At 41.8% G+C, this 14,797-nt stretch overlaps 1 long non-coding RNA gene across 1 annotated transcript in view; it reads left to right on the plus strand.

The window, feature by feature from the left end:
* Positions 1-346: 346 nt before the first annotated feature.
* Positions 347-14,797, plus strand: part of LOC149919169 (uncharacterized) — a 29,491-nt gene continuing 15,040 nt past the window's right edge. Inside the window, exon 1 of the long non-coding RNA XR_016464829.1 lies at positions 347-643. This is a non-coding gene — a long non-coding RNA (uncharacterized LOC149919169). The remainder of the gene's footprint in view (positions 644-14,797) is intronic.

The raw sequence follows: 14,797 nt of genomic DNA on the forward strand, positions 1-14,797 counted from the left end.
GAATCCTTTGGAACACAGAAAACACAGAATTTATAACACCTGTGGCAAGTGTTAGTTTCCATGGGTTCATGCCTAGATCTGATATATGACATGCTGCAACAGCATGCTCCCTCTGGGAATGTAACACAAACTAGCCTGATCTGGATCCCATTCCAGCAGAAAACAAAAGATGCACTTGTTTTCAGATTTGCTAATGCAAAATGTTCTTTTTCCACTCTAATGTGCACACTCGTGTGGTTTCTGATACCAAAATGAATCTTGGATAACAAACACATCTCTCCTTGCATCAAGTAATATGGGATTGAAGCAAATAAAAAGGGTAAATGCTGCAGGTGGCCTTCTACATTTCTGCCGTCTTTATTTTAAGGACGTTTCTCAGATGTAGTTCAAGCCTGCAAAGTTCAATGGATACAAGTATCCAGCTGTTTGTACAAACAAAGGGATCCAGCTGCAAATTATCGAAGACTGGGGCAGCTCCAATTCCACAGTTATAACGTGAGCAGTGGTGACTCCTGGCAACGAAGCTCTGAATCTCAACAGTGTTCAGAAACAACAGCTACAGAAACTGACGTTCTGCATTTGAATGCCATGTTTAGTAATTTCATGTGTCTGCAGAATCCACTTAGCCTGAAGATGTTGTATGGTAAGTATCTTAAATGCTGAAGTATAGACTTTGCTTGACTGGATGGTGTACCTCTGCTACTTAAGCCTGGCTGGGAAAACCATTTTCCATTAGGAAGTTGTGTTTCCTGTGAATATGAGATCCTTTCCTTCTTGTGGAGATGTAACAGGCAGAGCAGAAGTACTGGTCACTGCAGGAAACAGACTGGGAAAGCAAAACCAAAGTTTGAAAAGTAAAATCAAAAACACGATGGGAGATGAGGAGATGAGATCATGTATTATGTAGTAGATTTTACCAGAGAAGAGCAGAGAGGAGGAGAGTCCTCAGTCAATTTGATCTAATAAAACCATTGTTTTAATGTAGCTGATGACATAGGTAATGAATAAGGACGGAGGTGGGGTTCATAAAAGGCTTTCCATTACCACTGATGTTTATAAGCTTTGAATTTTGACAACAGTCTAAAAATAAAAGTTTTTATGGTGCCGGATTTATAAGTGATTTATTTTTTCCCTCACAGAGTTGCCCAGAAAAGGGTCACTGATTTGAGAGTGTGGTTATCATCTGCTCTACTGCCTTGTGCTGGCACCTTCTTCTGTAGTACCGCAGGAATGCTAGAAATAAGAACAGAATTTATCAGAGTCTTCAGTAGTCTCTTGCCAGACTCACAGTGCTGCTTAATGCTGCTTGCTGATTGCACGATTGCTGCCTCATGGTAAACCGTATCCCCAACATCCTCTGCTGTTCAGCATTGAATCTCATCTTTAATTGTATTGCAATACCCTCACAACTCTTTGCTTTTGTCTGTGTTGAGCTGTGTTGAGTTTTCTACAGTATTAATGAATGCAATGAAAGACCCATGTCCCTACAAGAACATAACCTCCACTGCAAAAGCTGTTCTTGTTTCTTATTTATTTTTATTTATACCTTTTTTCCTGCTCTTTTAAAAATATATATATAATCCATAGACATTGTTCCTTTTTCTTTAATGTCAGGCTGGGCTTACTAGGGGTCTTGATCAAAGAACGTGTTAAAAGCCATTTGGAAATCCAAGAGAACTACTTCAAGTACATCAAACTGCCAATAAGGCCAGGAGTTGGTAGAGACGTGACTTCCTTCTCAGGCTGCACTTCAGGCAGTCACGTGGCAGAGTGTGTGCTGGCTCTGTTACCTGGGGCAGTTTCTACCCATTTCTGGAGTCCAGAGGTCAAATTTACTGTTTTGTTTGCAGCCCCACTTTGGAGGGTTGGATGATAATTTCTGCATGGCAGCTGGTTGCATGCTGGGGCCACTCCCAGCCCTGGCCAGCATACAGCCTAGTGCTCAGCGTGTCATGCACTGTGCTGCAGGTATCAGCCCATGACTGCTGATGGTGATAATTTTCCTTCCAAAGAAAATCCCAGCACATCTCCCATGTGATTTCTTCTAAAAGACTGTCCATAAGCATGCTCACCTGCACATGTAGTTGCTCCCATTGCTCACAGATTTGGTTTCCCTTGCTCCACACAAGGTGTCCTGATCTTCTCCATCAGTGCCATCAGCGTGTGCACAGTTCTCATCTGGGGGCTGCATGTGTTTTAGGTTTGCTAGGTGGTCTCCTCAATCTGACTTTTCCCTGTTGGTTGGTCTCATCACAGTCATTAGTTCCACCCTGCTGCACTAGAATAAACACTCCTGTACTTACACTGTGCTTGAACACAGTAATCAAATACACAGTTCTTCATTATTGTGCCCATCTTTAGGATGTTATCATTTTCCTGAATGTAAGTGTTGCTTGAATTCATGATGTTTTACAGATCCACTATCGTGTATCCATCAATTTAAATTTCCCACAAAGTTTTAGAGAGCTTTTATTTCCTCATAAGAACCCTCACCTGATTTTCAAGGGTCTAAAATAGAAAAAAGTCTCTCAGGATGTGTTTCTCTCACTCTATCTCCATGTCTTCTTTTTTTGCAGCATCCTTCATACAGTCACTCAGTGAGTGACCTCTCCTACCCAAGCTGGTTACAAGGGGCCCACAACCACATCATACAACAGGATACAGCAGCTATACATGCAGGCATCTGTAGGCAGGTCATTTACACTCAAACCACTTACCTAAACTTAGCAAGATTTAAACCGCAGAGGGACATCCCAAAGCACTTTTGCTCTCCTCAAGCAGGTAATGGACCTGAACAGACCTGTTTCAGTTGCCTCATGCTTGCCCACCTACTGATACTGCAGCAGCTGATGTAAGGGGTGGCTGCAGTGGGTGTCAGGGACATCTTCTGCTGGCTACAAAGGGAAGCAGAGCAGCCCTGTGACTGTGCCTGACCAGAGTGCATGGCTCAAAAGGAAGGTTAATTGACTAGAGCTGATAGCATTAAGCTACATCTGAGACCCATACTAGTATCTCTGTGCAGCCTGCTGGACTTACAATATGAAATTAAAAACTTGTCTGTTTTCATATCCTCCTGCTGTCACTGGCCAACAGCAGATGCTTTGGCTAATAATATTTATATCCAGACTATTTTGCTGAGTTAGTTGGTGTTGCTCAAATTACAGTCTACTGTGCAGTACATATGTGTCATTAAACTTAAGTTCTGTGGGAAAAAAATAGACCCCTATGCAATACATTACCCAACAGAGAATATAAAAGACCCTCTGGTTACTGCTGTAATATAAACGATTTCAACCTGCCAGTCTATTCATTGCAAATCATCTATTTTCATTCTTTTTCCAAAAGAACATAGAGCCCACATGGATCTCTCAATCACCTCTCACCTCAAGTTGTCAACTGGAATGTGAATGCTGCAGGACAGATCAGCTTCTCTTTGTGCACACTTCTTAGTGCTTTATAATTTTCTGGTTTTATAGTATTTTTTTGTTGGTCAGGCTGCTTTACTCTGCAAATCTATGCATAAAGACAAAAACTTCTTAGCTCTCTAAAGTTCTTATCAGAAAAAATTATGTATTACTACATAAATAGTAAAAACCCAGTACATTCTTTTTCTAATTATAGGACAGTTTTCCACAAGCTAAGCAATGGAAATACTTGACTGGAAAAATCTTATTTTGCTTTTGGGGGTTATTGGCATATGATTCAAATTCAGCTTCTGCCTTTTAGTTCATTTTTCTGATTTTCCTCATGAGATGGATTCTCCCGTTGTTTGCCATCTTCTGTCTAGCTGAATATGGGAAAAAATGTGAAGATAGAAAGTTCTGTGGGATCACTAACAAACTATATTTCTTATCAGGACTTTTCTTCACAAAAGTAGGTTTGATTCATTTGTTGTTGTTGTTTTATCTATTTTTCAAGTTCATGCTTTTTTCTCGGCATCTTCTTGCAATGTTCTGCTGTGGTTTCTATTTGAACTGGAGAAGCTCCAGCCTTACAAAAATGTCATGCTACTGCTTTCAGGTGCTAAGTGCAAATGTAAGGCCTCTGTGCATGGTCAGGGGCTGGGGCAGGTGTCATTTTCCCTCCCGTGGGCCTCCCAAGGATTCTAAGATGAGCTAGGTCAGAAGCTGAAATCCCTCAGTGAGAAGGAATGAGCTCTGATCCGGGACCTAGAAAAGAAATGGTGCAATGGTCTGGAGTTCAACAACAGCATCAATTCCTGGGATATGTGCTACATAAACCAGATGAAGGAGATCAACTACAGCTTGGACCAGAATTTGCTGGTGGTCACCATGGACCTGCTAGCCATTTACCATGAGATACTGGGGCTCACATTCCATCCGGAAGAGAAAGAGCTTGGGTCTGACATGTCCTACTTTATACAGAGAAAGACACCTCCTGTGAGGAGATGACCAGCAAGTTCTACCTGGACCTGTACCCATGATGAAGCCTTGGGAAAGCCAAAATGAAGGAGGAGGGCTGTGGCAGTGGGAGCTTAAGGGAAAGAAAATTTCTACTATACAGATTTTGATGGCTGATTATTAATCATTGGCTACTGCAAACACTAGAACAACAGTAACTGTTGAATTCAGCTTTGTGCTCAATAGATGACCTAAATCTGCACTATTTCTATATTAACGCGGCTGCCATCTGTAATGATGTTACATGAGGAGTGACTTCCTACCATAGATGTCACAGATACACTGCTAAACACTGTTTAGGAACTGATTACTGATAAAAACAAGATGGAGTAGTGGGAATGAGAAAGGATATGGTTCTTATGACCTTGAAGTTTTCTCTGCTGTATCTACCACACCAAACATGAAATGTTCCTAGTAGAAATTAAAAAACAAAACAAAAAACCTAGGAAACTAAATAAAAATAATGGCTGCAAGCCTATTTAAAGAAGAAAATACCCCGCCCAGTCCGTTTTTCAGAAATAGGGCAGTTCAGACTCGAACATAGTGAGTTCTAGAAAAAAAAATAACTGATGTGAATGACCAGGCAGGGCAGAGAGAAGTAAAAAAGTAGGCTGTGGGGAGGTGGACAATGTAGCTGGTGTCTCAGACCCCCTCACAAGACTGAAGGTCAAGAGCTGTAAAGAACCCAGTCAGTAAAGAAGGTTAGCTTGACAGAAGCATCCATAGATGGTAATGAAAGGAAGCAATTAGAACAGCTGCTCCCATGGTATGCTGGTGTGTTTTCCAAGAATAACGAAGAATTTGGATCACAGGATTGAGTGCAATACTGCTTTATGTTATACCATCGAATGCTTGGGAAGCAGGGCTTCATGCTGACCGCTCTACGCTCCAGGTGCTGGGTAGAAATGGAAACAAGATGGAAAATGGCATCTTCTGGTGCTGTTGGCACCCTCAGCTGTCCAGGCAGTTCTGTGTTCCATTTTTTGCTATTGATACTCTTACTCCTTTGAAGAAGCTTACTACTGGGGGTACAGCAGCATGAACAGCAGCTTTCAGGCCCTCTATGTCCCAGAAGCACGTCACTTCTCCTTTTGTTGTGCTCCCACAAGTTAACAACCCCAAAGCTGCCTGCTGCTACAGCTTTCCTGGACACCAATTAGGACAGAATGGTGTAGTGGCTTAACCTGGTAGGCTGCTTAGCAGCAGGCATCACATGCTCGCACCCTGACAGCTTGAGAAACAGAAGAGACCTTGCAGTGCTCAGCAACAACAAAAACGGGGGTGTATCAGCACTATTTTTGTTACAAACCCAAAACATTGCACCATAGGAGCTACTATGAAGAAAATTAACTCTATCCCAGCCAAACCAGGATGGGTGTAAAGGTTGTTGAGGCTTGTACAAAACTGCTCCTCTGTGGGCAGCACTCAGTACCCCACCCACACCTCAGCTTCTGCCCAGAGCCAGGTGGGTGTTGCACTAACACCCACCTTCTAGTGAGCTAGGTATGTTTGCCTGAGGGCACTACCAGTTGGGTGGCCACACACACACTCGTGATGCTGAAGGAGCTGACAGGGCTCATCAGTGCTGAGCTGCAGCCAGCTCCACAAGCCATTTGGGTGTCTACACAACAAGTTCCTTTCATCTCTTCCTTCTAGCTCTTCCTTCTACCCAGGCATACACTAGTTAGGTTCTTCGTTATTCTGAGCAGTCCCTAATTTCCTTAGACGAAGTTTGTTTTAATTATGTAAAATCTCAGAGGAGATTTGATACTGTTTGCTGACTGCAGAAAGTTTTATTCCGCAGCTTATTCAACATGGATGCCTGCCTCTCTGTGCGGTGGACATTCAACTTAAAAGAAAAAGAAAGCTTTCTGCTTACTTGCTTGGTTTTCTTTTCTTTTTATTTGTTGCTAGTTGATTCTAGGAGGATCAGTTGTGTCTGAGGATGTAAAAAGCTATCCTTTGTGTCTACCCCTGGATTACTGCAAATCTCCTGTATTAAGTGTAAGACATAGGTGGGTTTCCCACTGTGGTGTTCCCTGCAGGCTCAAGTGTGTTCTGATTTTGGAAGATCTTTGTATATTTTGTGTGAACATTACGTATTTCTCTAAAATGTGGTAACAGCTAATATTAGAAAGAGATCGCAAAACTTGTACCTGTGCCAGGATCTAAATCTGGAGCACAAAGGTATGCAATCATTTAAAAGAGAAATCTAACCCGCTCCTGGAGTAGTCTGGTACAAATTAGTTGTTAAAGAGTGTTGATATTCATGGCATGACTAATGCAGGTACATACCTCTCCCTCCCACAAGGATCTTTCCTCAGCAATAGTTAACCCACCTAATGTTTGCTAATGCTAAATACTGACTCCAGTTCCTCATTTATCTCTGCCTAGAAATGGAATCAAGACCAGCAAGATCATAAATGAGAACAAGATCAGGAAGAAAGTAGGGCAGATATCAAGGAACCAAGATGGAAAGAGACACATGGTGAATGAAAGAAGGAAAAGCTTACAGTCTTGGTGCAAAATCTCCAGTAATTTTGCTGACAAGTTGGAGCAATTCAGTGGGAGATCTTTCTTCTCACGGGGGCAAATGAAGATATTTTAGGAAGTGAAATGTAGGTAATTTTCTAAGTGTTGCAGGATTAATAGCAGAGGATATCCTGGTCTATGTAATGTGAGGCTGATTATTAGACATTCTATATAGATTGACGTTTTTACTTCCCCATACAGGTGGATCAGGAGAAGGAAAGGAACCAAGAAAGAAAGAAACCTTAAAAGCTTTTATCACAGAGCTGAACTGATTCGGTCCAGCGTGCCGCTCTGGAGAGACTATGATAACAGATTGCATGAATCAGATACGGCCCTGAAAAAAGTTGTGTAGGCAATCATAAGCCACACTCTAAAAGTGCATCTGGATGCTAAATTTCATGCCAAACTGGGGCAAACAAAAGAATTGCAAGATGTGCTGGACTTTTGCAGATATCAGTATTAAAGAAAAATATTTGAAATGTCAGTCAGAAAAAGCAAATAATTACACATTGGTCTTAAACTAAGAATTATTTTATTCTCTTTTAGAATTATGGTGACAGTTTTCAATAGTCTTGAGATTTCTTCATGTAGTAATTGTGTGATATCTGTCCCAGTATACATTTGTGTGTGTATAAGTAATTTTATTTGTACTTCTTCATCCTCAGGTTTTCACTTGGCCAAATTTTTAACAGGATGAGAGCCATCGGATTCCTGCTTTGGGAATCTGTGCTGCACTCCCCAGCTATTGTAGTAATTGGTTGTGTTTTTCCTGAGGAAAACCTGAAAAAAATTTACAAGTGCAATGCTATCACTGAGATGTAAAGTTAGGAGTGATGCATAATTAAATCTTGGGAGTAACTATTTCTATATTTAACATGGTGAAGTTTCAGATGTGATTCTGCAGACACTGAGCTTTCAAGAAAGATGTAGACCACTGGAAAGAGTCCAGAAGCAAACAGTAACAATGATAGAGCTTAAAAAAAAAATCATGTCCTATAAACTGAAGGCACTGGGGTTGTTTAGTCTAGAGGGATGAAGACTGAGGGGAGGTGTGATAACAGTGTTTGTTAAAATATTTTGAAGGATGCTCTAGGGAGGAAGAGAATAATTTCTTTGTTCCAGCAGGGAAAGCACAAGTAGTGATCTTAAAACAGTAAGGGCGATTTCTGTTAAACTAGGGAAAAAGAAAATGTTCTAATGGAAAGTGTAGCAAAGTACTAGAGGTTCTTGAAAGGAGAAGTGGGAGGTGCTAGGATCCCAACATTAGAGCTCTGTAAAATAAATGGCCATGCATACATACACACGTACATACATGCTATGTGTTTAAATAGATAAAGAGTCTGACTGGAATGGCTTGGTTCTATGATGAGCTGTGTAGTCTCTTATGGAGATTATTGAGGGTCACTTTTCTTCCACCATGACATGAACAGAGGTAATGAGAGAAAGGCAGGGGTTTGTCCCATATTAGGTGTTTCACAGTCACTAGGGGAGTCACGCCTGTCTTGAGGTAAAGCAGAAAATGGGTTCAAGACCTTTACAAGAGGAGGCAGCTGGGGGCAGGCCTTGGGCCTAGGCAGGTGTCAGCTCTGTGGTTGCTGCTTGTCACAGATGCTGCTGCTCACAGTAGAAGTGACCTTGTGTTGGAGTGAGCCAGGTGACTTCTGAGTCCAGCTTCTTTCTCTTTTCTTCTGTTCTCCAAAGGTATGAAAACAACCAGAAACAGATTGTAACAAGAAACACTGTAGTAGTGGTCTTATTGTTAATATTTCCTTGACAGCCTCTGCATATTCACATCAGGGCACTTAGCTCTCTGTAACTGAAGCATCCTGTCCTGCTTATGTGTATGCCCTTGCCCACCTTTCACTGACAACCCTTGGGTAGCAAAGAGCTCTTGGGCAATTCCCACTCCTACCAGGCTGTGAGGCACTCAATGATATCGTGGGCATCTTTCTTGGAGGTATGTGCTTTCAGTGCTGGATATAATTTTGTTGCTTAAGATCAGTTTACAGTCTAGAAAGTCTTGATGTCTCACTATCCTCAGAACATCTCTTTGTGAACTGCCATCTTTTGCTTTCCCTAAGAATTATCCTGAAATCCATATGTGCAGGAAGGCAGCGAAAGGCTGGCAGAGTTGCTTTAAGGTGTGAGCTTATCTGCTTCATTGAATAATCAGGAGAAGCTGCCTGCAACTTTCCTTCAAAAGGCTCCCTCATACCAGCAGCAGTAGATTACAGTATAAATAATCCACTTGGCAGGGTTAATACAAAATACCTCCCTGTTGCTCAGCACTTGTTTCACTTGTTTTTCATCTATCTTCTTGGTTACACTGTCTCACTCCCTCTGGCGCTGCTCTGTAGTTTCTATTTTGGGAAGCTCCCCGAGTAAGCGCTCTCTGGGGACCAGAAGGTTATTGGGCTTTCTTTGCAACCAGATTTGTTGCTGGTATGCACATGGCATGTTAAGCGAATGGAGATCCCATTCACCAGCTGCACTTTGAAAGCATGCATATCTTGTAAGACAAATCTTAGCAGCTAAGACTATATGTGTCACATCAGGTAGGTACATCCGCATCTTCTTTGCAAGCCTATCAGAACCTCAGCCTCTAAATCATCCCCTGAGGGATGTGCGCTCCATGGACTTTTGTTCTCTAAGCCTCAAGGATCAGTACAAATTTAAGGAAAGAAGCTTTCCTCCTTTTTCCTCTCGGTCTTCAGTCTGTCCTGGCCATCTGGCTGCATGCTGCATGGCTTTTAGCCTCAGACAGAGGGCGAGACAAAGGAGCCATTCTTCAGTGCAGATCGCAAGCCTATACAAAAGCAGTTAGATAAGCATCTCTGCCTCCCTTCTCCTGGAGGCAGGGGCAATGATTTAGCACACGTGCCCCCCGCAGAGCTGGCATTGTCTGCTGCTCCTCTGCTCACCCTGCTGTGGGGATTCTTGGTTTTTCTAAATACGCACATTATTTATCCCAGCTGCAAGGTGCCTCCTTTCCAGCCATTATTCACTCCCTTGCTTGGCAAGCTGCTTCTCTTTCTCCCCAGCTACAACTTTTCTAACTCTTGCTCAGGAGGAAATGGAGCCCACAGCAGGAAGGTGCTACTCCACCAGGGCAGCTCTGGCTGTCTCCCTAACTCCTGGTGAGACTTCACTGACCTTGACTCTACTGGATACTCCCTTGCAATACAGGCAACCTGTTTTTCTGAACAGAATCCTGCTGCCTTGCCTAAGCAACAAATAAGTGCAAGACATGTCTTTTTTGTGCCCTACTTACTGCTCAACTCTGAGCTCTCCATGAGTTGCTCATTAATATATAGCTATATTTTTTCCCAATGATCTTAATCTCTGATTGCAGGAAAAGAGTATTGTACTTGTATTTGTATTACCTTTACGATACTTCTTGTTCTGTTTTGTTTTCAACAACCACAGTTACAGGGATTGCTACATTGGAGAGACTCTTAGCAGATATTCTGTGTCTATGCCTGGAAGTTTTCAGGTAGTCTGTGATGCGAGGTTGACTGTATAAAGCAGCTAACGCTTTTAGATTTTGCATTGTGTGTGCTGGGCCTGCCAGACCTACTGCTCCCTGATGAGCTTTAAAGCCCATACACAGCAAATTTGCCCTATCTCAGGTCAGAGCTGTTGTTCCAACCCCAGCTATGTGGTGTCATGACAAAAATATTGGACAAAAAACCTCCCAGCAGGAGCTGAGGGAACGTGCTATGAGCAGGACAGGGTGTTTCTTCCAGAACCTGATAGGAAGCCAACAAACCTGGAAAGGAAAGACCTCCTCAAGTATTTGTATTGGTGTCTCTTGGACAACCTTGGTGAAAGAAGCTTGTTCCAGGGTGCAGGGTCCATGGGAGATTTTTTAGCAGCAACCTGCTTATTGTGTGCATTGGGCCACTCCTGTTTGCTATTGTTTCACTTTTCCGGCTCTGATCCTTTCAACATCTCCATCTGATCAGGCTCCACATAAATTAATACTACTGGAAAAAACCACTTAAGACTGCTCCATACGCTTTAGAAATAATATCAATGCTTTCCAGTTTAGAACAACCCTGTTGGATAAAACATGCACTGATTGCGCTCTTGGTCTTCAGTAGAATTTTGTGACCTTCTGAAAGCTGCATGGTTTGTGTCAGTTATTCTGTCACAGTCAGTCTTTGCATATAGTAAAGCCAAGCAGCTTTCTTTTACAGAATTGCTATTCTGGTGCTGATACTTGCTCTCTGGGCAAATTACATTTACTACAACATGTATCAATGAAAGTAGTTTAACAAACCAAGAGTGGGCATAAAATAGAACTTATGTGCCCAGGCGAACACTTTGTGCATTGTAACTAGTCAAGATGTACTATGTACAGCTACATCCTATCTAGTTAAGTATTTATTACAGATAGGTCATTCAGATCCAAGAGGAAGTTGCTAATTTGTTTTCGATTGAAATATCTATTATCTTACTTCAGGAGTTTATTAATTTGGGAATAATACTGCATAAATTTCTGCCCTCCATCAGTGCTCTCCTTTTCCTATTTGAAATCTCACCTCTCACTAAGATGTCTTCTGTGTAATTTGTATTTTCCCTGAGCTATAGTTTTACCTCCCCTAAAGAACCAGCTGTGAACAATCTGGAGTTCACTGCATGATAATCCTACAGAAAAGCCCTGGTTAGCTTGCTGCATCTTTCAGCTGTTGTCCTTGTTCTTCACAGTTCAAACAGCACTTTTGTTGTGTGATTTTCTTTCCTTTCACAGTCTGCAGTCAAGCATCCACATATCTGCCTGTACCAACAGCTACCAATATTTTTGTGATAAATACAGTGAAGCTGCTTCTATTTCTGACAATTTGAAGATTTGCAAAGGCTACCCTGTCCTATGTTGGCCAACAACATTAGAGGCAGATGTTGGTGATATAGGAATTGAAGCTGAACCTTTCCATTTTGTTGCTGTGTGGCAGCAGAGGGGCACTCTGGCAAAATGGCAACTGACATGGAAGAGCGTATGAAGCACCAGTGTGTAACTGAATTCCTCCATGCAGAAAAGATTGTGCCTGTTGACATTCATCAGCATTTGCCAAACAGAATATGTGAGCACAGTGAGAAGATGGGTGGTGTGTTTCAGCAGTGGTTACAGCGATGGTGATGGTGCACCTCTACTGGCGCAGATTTTAATGAGCAAACATACGGGCTTTTGTTCATCACTGGCAAAAATGTGTAGTTAACAGGGGTGAGAATGTGGAAAAATAGTGTTCTATAGCTTAAAACTTCTCTATCAAGTACTGTTATTGTGCTCTTTGTTCTGTGGAAATTAATAGGAGGCATTACTTCTGGAGTAACCTATGTACCTGTGCCCAGCTACCTGATAGCTTTTTGCTTCTGCTATAATTTGAAACATAGGATCTTGCTAGGACTCAAATTTCTCAATGTAATGTTTGCACCATTCCCCGTGTATGTTCCTTTGTGCCCCTCAGCACTGCAGCATGAGTTCCAGAGCTGGCTCCTAAAACACAGTGCCAGAATCACAGCAGCTGTCACACCTGGGACTTGGGCATCTGCTCTCTGCTCCAGCCAGTGGATGTGCAGTGGCACAGGTACTGCCAGCTCCACACAGGGAGCCAGCACGTGCCAGCCTCCTTTGCTCCATCTGTGATCCAAATCGTTACACAGGGCCTCTCTGTTCTGCCTTCTGCAGTATTGAAATTGTAAAATCAGTAGGAAATCTCATTTCCAGCAGAGTGCCCCAAACTTCTGTTAAAGAGTGCGAGCTTTTTATGGACTATAAGCCACTTGTGCACTTGTGAGTTAAAGACCTTTTATAGCTCCTGTGATTTAGACTGAAGACTTTTTGACTTTCTGTATTTTATTATCTGCGGTCTTCCTGCAGTCAGTCTATTCCTATGTGGAAGACTATTATCAGTAATTTTTCATGAAACATCACTGTAAAATTAATATATTTGAAATTCAGATTCTACTGAAGAGAGTTGTATGAAGTCCATTAACTAGCACATTAAAATATTTTCCTTCTTAAATTTGGCTTCCAGCTTAGGACACAGACTCCAAACTCCATTAGTACTGCTGACTCCCCTTTATATTAAACTAAAAGCTGAGATAACATATGCTCATAGCAAGTGAGTGATGCAAGATGATGGTGTGCCAATAGTGCTGTGCTGGAGATATGAAGTTGGATCTGAACCGCTGGCAAATTTATGCATGCTTCCAGAGGAGAGCTGTGAGGCAGAGCTCTACCACCCTCCTCATCCCTGTGCGGATGTCATTAGCACTGGAAAGAATGGGAGCACCACAGAGTTATTTATCCAGGAAGCATTGTTTGGTTTAAGGCACAATCTCTGATGTGAAAAAGTCTTCAACGGCTTAAAAACTTACTTTCAACTAAAATAAACAATTACGTAAGATTTTGTAAGCCAAACAAAGAAGTAGTGGACTTTTCCAAAGTCTTTATGAAGTCATTTGTTGCGACAACTCCACGACGAGGCTATTAAATGAGGAATACCTTTAGAAAATATTTTGCTGCCCTCCACTGGACCAGTAACAGAAAATCTCCTGCTAACACACGTGAAACTCAGAAGTGAGATCCTTTTAACAGAGATGCATTTGAAGAACTATGTTTTACCTGAACTTAACATTAGATTGTTTTGGCTTTAAATTTCAATGCTCTGCAACATATCTGCCTCTTGGGAAGGTGCAGACCTGAAGGCATTCCATGTTCAGCCTACAGATAGGTTTACTTTTTGTATCATAAATAGAAGAGCAATATCGAAGTGAGTTTTTATTTATAGACATCAGAAAATAGTTTTTAACCTTTCTCCATTTGAAACATTTTGATTTATAAGGATTTGCTTTACCTCAGTGTATGTAACTTTCGTGTTTGGTGCTAAGAATGATATGTTGAGTTTGTCATTTATCCATTAGCAACTTCATACCAGCTTTATTCCTCAGTAGAAGACTAATATCTGTATTTTAACTAGAAGCATTTTTTTATTAAAGTACTATCAAGTTGGAGTAATGTTTGAGGGGAACGACCTCTTGCTGTTGCCAACTTGGCAATTGTATGAAGCCACCCTTAGGGCTGAAGGGGAAAAATTCAATGAGTAGTGAAGAAAGAACAGCTGTTGAAGGGGTGGATGTTGCAAAGAAGTAGAAGTAGCAGCAGCTAAGGTCCAGACGAGCATAGCCATGGCAAACAGGATGTGTGAGGACCAGGTTGCTAAGAAAATCGGAAAAAATTGGAAAAATTGGAAAATTCACTGCATACTTACTCCTGCAGTTCCTCCAGATGTTAATGGCCTTGAGGTTGATTCCCAAATGTGCAGAGAACTTACTTGGAAACCTTAGTGCTTCAAGACTTGTTAGACTTCCAAGTTTAAAATGTAGAACACCAATACAGCCAAAACACAGCTGCAAGGGGCAGTTGTTGGGTTTGGCTGTAAGTATTTGCACAGATTTTGTTCTGAAAATTGGATGTGGAAGCAAGAACGAGAAACATTAATGTTTTTTCTTTAAGCCAAAGACGGGAGGTGTGGTTCTTATCAGACAACAAAAACTGACCACATGATAGTCAAAGCTTAAAGAGCCCAAAACTTGGTGGTGGTTATTCAAGCGTGGATGGGCTGTGCATTTTCAAGTGTTCATGTATTTTGCATTTGTTATCTGGGTATCACACCTGGAAGGGTTATTACCGAACAAGTTTCAGGTGAAGTCTCAGTTTGAGGGCTACTCAATAGCTCCCATGCTGGATTTTATTTATCCCAGCTGAAAATTGGACCAAGGCATGCAGAGACTCTCCTGATTCAAATTTTACTTCAGTACTTGTCCAGAATTTTGCTAAA

This window comes from Phasianus colchicus, chromosome 2 (genome assembly GCF_987193195.1).
Source record: "Phasianus colchicus chromosome 2, bPhaCol1.hap1.1, whole genome shotgun sequence".
Classification (NCBI taxonomy): Eukaryota; Metazoa; Chordata; class Aves; order Galliformes; family Phasianidae; genus Phasianus; species Phasianus colchicus.